The sequence below is a fragment of the Ornithodoros turicata genome, chromosome 3, assembly GCF_037126465.1.
Source record: "Ornithodoros turicata isolate Travis chromosome 3, ASM3712646v1, whole genome shotgun sequence".
Taxonomy (NCBI): domain Eukaryota; kingdom Metazoa; phylum Arthropoda; class Arachnida; order Ixodida; family Argasidae; genus Ornithodoros; species Ornithodoros turicata.
In genome coordinates, this window is record NC_088203.1 from 60,477,727 (window position 1) to 60,484,276 (window position 6,550).

The 6,550-nt window shown below is 48.1% G+C and overlaps 1 long non-coding RNA gene across 1 annotated transcript; it reads left to right on the top strand.

Moving 5' to 3' along the window:
* Positions 1-1,914: 1,914 nt before the first annotated feature.
* On the top strand, positions 1,915-2,990 carry LOC135387173 (uncharacterized). The gene is made up of 2 exons (XR_010420911.1): positions 1,915-2,007; positions 2,843-2,990. It is a non-coding gene; the product is annotated as an uncharacterized LOC135387173 (long non-coding RNA).
* Positions 2,991-6,550: the final 3,560 nt, after the last annotated feature.

Sequence of the window (6,550 nt, forward strand, 5' to 3'; positions counted from 1 at the left end):
ACAAATAATTGACGAGTTCGTAAACGGAGGAGTGTCTGATGGGCTTGCCCGACACGGAGACACAACCCTCGCGATCCCAGGAAAGAACCTTCTTTAATTCCGAGACGACCCTTTCCGCTTCCTCTTCGTCCACCTCTGGAGAGAGGAGCGAATAGTCAAAGTCATTTGTAGCGTCGGACGCCTTGTTTTTATTGTCGTAGGGGTCAAATCCGTACTGCTTGGGTATGCGATACAGTGCTTGTAGTATGAGTTTCACTTTGACGTTGTCACTCTCCTTCGAGGAAAGAATGTTTCCGATGGAGGAGGTGGTCACTTCAATTCTCTTGGCCATTGGCGAAAAGGTTCAACACGGCGGAAAGCAGGAGAGGAACCACCGACGAAAGAACGCCCTGTCCTCGCTGCTGAGACAGATAGCGCTTCAAACGTTGCGGATTCTTGTGAATCTTTTTGTAGGCCAGCCGTCGTAAAAAGCGTTTGTGCTTCTTCAAACGCGCGAACGTATCTGGAGCTAGAGCCACCTTTCCGTTCAATACATTGAGGCAAATTTCGGAGAGGTGTTTCATGTCGGACGAGGACGAACGTCTCAAGACGTCGCGGCGGCGTGGAGGGGGTAGAGTGGAGAGTACTTTGAGTAAAGTGAGGTGAGGGCGGAGATTCATTTCGGAGCGTAGATATATTGACGTTCTCCCGGAAAGATATTGCTACGCAACCTGTGATCCTCGTGCGTGTAGTTGTGAAGATCCACGAGTAAATATGCGTGGGGCGACGACATCGCTTGTTTATATGCGTCCAGAAAATACTCCAATCTTTTTCTGCCAAATAGCTGTTGGCCGAAATGTTCCATCTGGTGCGTGCGCCACAGGACGACATAACTGGCGTTGTAGGATATTGTTCTAAAATGGCTACTGTCAAAAAAGATGTTTTGAACGAGTAAGAAGATCGACGCGTTGGCGTGGTGAGAACCCCGAATGAAAAGATCGGTCACCTCCTTCAAGGAACCGGCGTCGGTCATGTGATCGTCGACGACGATCAGCGTAGCGCGCGACGTGTCCCACTCTCGCGGTAGCTCCTTGGTAAATTTTACGGAGTCCCCGAATTCGTCCTGCATGCTCGGCGAAGCATATTTCTGCACGTAGAATATTTGTGACGGAGGCTTGTCCACCACGTCGTTCAGGTTCCTCATTACGTTAGCAACGAAAGTAGATTTGCCGCACATGGAGGGGCCGCTTAAGATACAGCGAAAAGGATGACGGAAACGAAAAGGTTCGGGGGAAGACATGTTGCGTGCGTACACGTTTCATGAAGAGAAAGAAGAGACTGAGACTTGAAGAGAAATGCATCGCTTTTATTTACACGTTGTCGTCGTCGTCCTCTACATCGGAACTGCGTTCCCAATACAGATTATCCAGGCTAAAGTTGGACTTCTTTTTCGCCAGTCTGTCCGCCGCTAAGATGCGGTCGAGCGTCTTCATCTTGTCCTGACACATTTCTTGACGCGCTTGCAACCATTCCAGGCGGTGGACTTGAAAGGCTTCCTCCACGATGCCGCGTATAAATTCGCGAAGTTCTTCGTTTTTTGTCTTTTCCTTGCGACAACGAGAAACGCAGGAGAATAAACCACACATGGCGTTTTCCACATATCGGACAGAATGATGACGCGAGCGCGGTGCGCGCTGCCTTTATACAGATAAACGCGCGCGCAAAGAAACGAGAGTGACACCGAAATCTGAAGCCACCCGTCGCCGCTAGGAGCGCGCGCGCGCGCAGCAGAGAGCCGAAACCGAAAACAGCCGCGGGCGGCGCAGAGGGAGCTAGGAGCGCGCGCATGCGCGGTCGGGTGGAGCAGAGGGCGCTAGGAGCGCGCGCGCGCGCATGCGTAGCTGCCGCGCCGCCTCAGACAGTCCAGCTCTGGCTCTCGTAGGGAGAAGATGTGCGGCCGGTCGCTCCGTCGTCACTTGATCCCTGGCTGTCGACGAGAGCGGACGCTCCGTCGCAGCGGGGAAAAAGGTGAGTGATTTGCCGACGTTTGCGCGTTGTTTTACCGTGCTCGTGTTAAGCCTTTTCTCGCCGTACGCGAATGTTTAGCGGTGTCCAAGCCTGTTGACGCACGTTTACCATCGTGTGGCTAGTGGTTCCCGCCATGTGTTAGCCGCGTAGTGTTGTGACGCTGTGGTTAGGCCTTGTCGATTGCCTTAAGCCTTTCCCCCGATGTGTAGTGTTTTCTCCGTGCTGTTTAGCAGTAGCGGTTAGGGCTTTTCCCCGCGCTCTGGCATGGTTAGACTTGTCGAGCAGTGTTGCCATTTTTACGTGTCGCTAGTACTGTCAGGGACACTTCTAACTTTCTACTCGTTTCCGTGGCCTCGCTCCGATAAGCGCTACGCTAGCGGCAAAGGTCGGAAACAAAAAGTGGACTCGTCCTGGGGTGGCCGGGTGCCGACAAGGTATCGCATTGCCGCACGAAGGCGTTTAAAGGACCAAGTAAAAAGCGATAAAGAAAAACGTAACAAGGGAAAGCAGACGCGATAACAAAGCGCGATCTGCTAGCTCCTTACAAAACAGCGTACGGCACGTTACAACAGATTAAGATAGTGATATAATTCCCTCTCACACAGTGTGCTTTACTTTTATTACGATTTTCTATACTGTTTCTACACGTTCTTTGCAACACCTTCGTGCGGCAATGCGATACTTCGTCGGCACCCGGCCACCCCCGGACGAGTCCACTTTTTGTTTGCGACCTTGCCCGCTAGCGTGGCGCTTATCGGAGCGAGACCACTGAAACGAGTAGAAAGTTAGAAGTGTCCCTGACAGTACTTTCTTGTTCTCTGTGTTTCTCGTATAGAGCTACGATGCTGGCGCCATCTGGTGTGATGCCTTGGAACTACCGTGCCACCTGCCTCTGCAACCGTCTTGCTCCAGTCGCCCGCACCGGCGTGATTTCTTCAAGATGGCGTCGTTGATTTTCAAATAAATCATTTCCCACTGTCTGCTTCCTTTCTATCTAGTTTTTTATTTTCTACAACCCGAGTTTTACATTGAAAATCCACGACAAGTATTGCACTGAGTCAGATTTTGCCAAATTTAAAAATATTTTAAATTTAAATTTTTTAAAAAAATTTAAAGTAATTTTAAAATAATTTAAAGTAAAATGTGCAATACTTGCCGTGGATTTTCTGTGTAAATCTTGGGTTGTTACGTTACTACTACTACTCACTGTGCGGATCGGCATAGTGAGGAAGCACCTTTACAAGGCACTTTAGAAAACATCAACTAGAGGTGTTACAAATTGCAAATGATTTGGAACGTCGACAATGTCGGTTACATGTAAACAAAGACTATGCCAACGTTATACTACTTGCAAGGTATTAGTAAAGAACCCATACCGGTAAGATAACTTGGGCTCGCCATCCAGCATGATTCGTGATGAAATTTTCACGTGCGCTTAATGGGCATTACAGTCAAGAGAAAGCTCTTCTATCTTAGAAGAACACTGCTCTATACTAGTGCTTAGGTGAGACAACCGGCGTATACAACGTTCGTGCTACCGATCGTCACGTACACAAAGGTAACTTGGGACTCGTTTACCGCGACTCTTTTGCGGGTTTCTTTCGAATTGTCGCCACTGTATGTGTGTATTATGTGTACATGTTATAATTAATGAACCTTCCCCACTCCTTCCATGTCCCTTCTGAGACCAGCAGTATTCTGAAATAAATAGACAAATAAATCGTTATATTTTCTGTACCGTTCTTTTTGTCTCCCCAATTTCTTCCTTCTACAAACTGCTGATATGCAGACCGTAATCAGCAATTCTATCGCTTCCGTCGGTTAGCTGCAATTAACATATACATCACGCTCATAGCCCAACACCGGCCTAAACATTTCTATCACAATTCCCCACCGGACCACGCAACCTAGAAGGTAAAAGGCGCTCAAATGAAGGGAAGAATGAGCATATATCACCACTATCACTACATAAAGGCGATACTGGCTGCTCGAACACGTGTTTATCGTTATACAGTACACAGTACACATGTCCCAAGATCCGAGTGCTGATCGGGATGCGCTGACGAATATCAGAAAAAAGAGATATTAGGTGTGCCGTTCGTTTGCTCTGTAGGTGACACTCGAGGTGCGCCTTGCATGCACATCAAAGCATCGAGCCATGCATTCCCCCGCTGCGAGCCTTTATCTTCCACGGCGACCTGTCACACACAGGGGTGGCATTCAATGTATTGCTGCGTAGACGAAAGCGAACTGGGCGAATGCAATGCATCCTGGACAAGTCCTGGTCGCACGTCACAGCAAACGTCAAGGCACACGTGACCTTAAAGGCGTTCAGAAAGCCATCTAAAAAAAATTTCGTTCCGAACGCGTTGTGGAAGGAAGTAACTTAACTTGATGATTAACACAAAAATTTTATCTGTACGCGATATTTTTCGTAGAAAAAAAGGCACTTGAACATCGCCGCGCGCGTTCCAGCTCGACTCGCTCTTCAGGGTTAAACGAGGAGGAGAAGAAAAAAGCGTCATTGGCGATGTCATAAAGGTCAGAAGCGGCGACCGGGCTTCTATCTGGGTCAGTGCGGACCGGTTTTCTTTTCTCTCTTTCCTTTTTCTTTCCCCCTGCTTTCTCCTTGTCAAGAGATGAATAAGGGAGGACCTCGATATTCCTGTTCGTGAAACCCCTGTTCTCGGAATTCATGTTCCCGTATTGCCAACCTTAGGATGGGATATAGATGGGTAGAAATCCAGCGAACCGGTAGAGATGTAGGAAGGGAGTTGCCTCAGGACAGAAGCCGCCGATATTTCGAACAGAGACTGTTCTTCTTCGGGGCACCGTCCTCATCATTGGCATGGTATTTAAAGGGTTAGGTGTGACGTGTTTAAAGGTTCATGCGAATTGTGGGTCAACAGCCCGGAGGGAAGAAAAGTCCGTACGGGTTTTTACGGCGGGAGTGAATGGCTGCTTTGTTAGAGTGTGGAGGGGATTATGTGAACGTAGTGATCTAGGCTACAGACCGGTTGCAGTAAAAATGGAAGGTTCGCGAACACGTGGACGAAACGGGACAACAGGCAAGAATTCGCAAGCATAGCGAAAGATAAGGAGGTTAGTGATTACGTGGGGAAAATTCCAGAATGAGCAATTTTTTTTAAATATATATTTGTAATACAAAGTTGTGGCATGCAATAAAGAGAGCAGAAAGCAGTGGCCATGCAGAACATAACAGATGATAATGGAGGTAGATGGGAAAAGCATATTTTATTTGTGAAGTGTTTCTAGGGTGCCTTGTGATTTGTTGATACCGGACGGGTGAAGAGCGTTGAACTTGTATATAAGATAAGACTCCCTATCACGTCTGTCACGTGTGGATCTAAACCGGGTTTCTAGAATATATAGTTTAATGTTGTCAAAATTGTGACCAGGAACGTTAAAGTGTTCGGCGACTGCTTTGGGGAGTTTGTTGGACGTGTCGGTTCTGTGTCCGGTAAGGCGGTTGTTGTTCATTTGTTGGCCGGTTTCACCAATGTATTGCATAGAGCAGTCGCCGCATTCAATGCAGTATATAACATTGGAGCTTGTGCATGTGAGTGGTTAACGGGGTGGGTGTAATTGCTCGCAGTGCTTTTGATGGAGTTAGCGTGTTGAACGTGCTTGCATGTTTTGCAGCGCGGGAGGTTGCAGGGTCGTGTTCCCGTGTACGGGGCGCTCGTTTTGCTGATTTTGGCATTGACCAAGGAGTCTGCCAGGTTTCTTGCGCGTCGGTATGTCGCCTGTATGGGATTTGTGAATATGTTGTTAAGTCGGTCACTGCTTTGGAGGAGGGGCTCGTGCTTCTGTAGAATGGCTTTGATGTTTGGAAGTGCGTTGGAATATCTTGTGATGAAGCTTATTTGGCACGCGTCGGGATTTTTTCGGTTTTCCAGAACCTCGTTTCGATCGAGTGTGAGTGCCTTGCGACGGAATTCGGTTAGGAGGGATAGATGGGATGGGAGGGGGGATGGGAGGGAGGATGGGATAGATTCATGTTCTGGAAACAAGGAAAACCGTGGAAAATGCTGCTTCGTAAGATGATATGCAGTGATTAGGAACATAACATCACTATTTAACCACGCAAATTCAGGGGTTTTCGGTATGTGTCCAAGTCGTGTTAGCGAACGAAGGAGACATTTTAGCAGCCATTTGTCTTAGCCGGGCGGCATGTTGGTTAGCTAGTTGGGTGCTTGCAATGTTTTGGTTAGGTTAGTCACAGTTTGCCGTTTGCCCGCGCGCGACTGTGCATTTCATAGTCAAATAAAATTTACGCTAGTCACGTGTTGTTTCAGTGCACGCTGATATGTCTGCGGACGTAGCCTTAACCGCCGGTTTTGTCGATCACTATATGGTGACAAAAGAAAAGGCGCCGAGCACGGATGAACTCGAACTTGCGTGTGTGCGTCCTCCACGTTTGTAGTCTGCACCGGCTAATTCTCGTTTAGCTCGATGATTGGTAAGTTGTCCATAAATTGTGGTGGTTTTATGACACTGCTTGGCTATGTTGGTGTGTAAC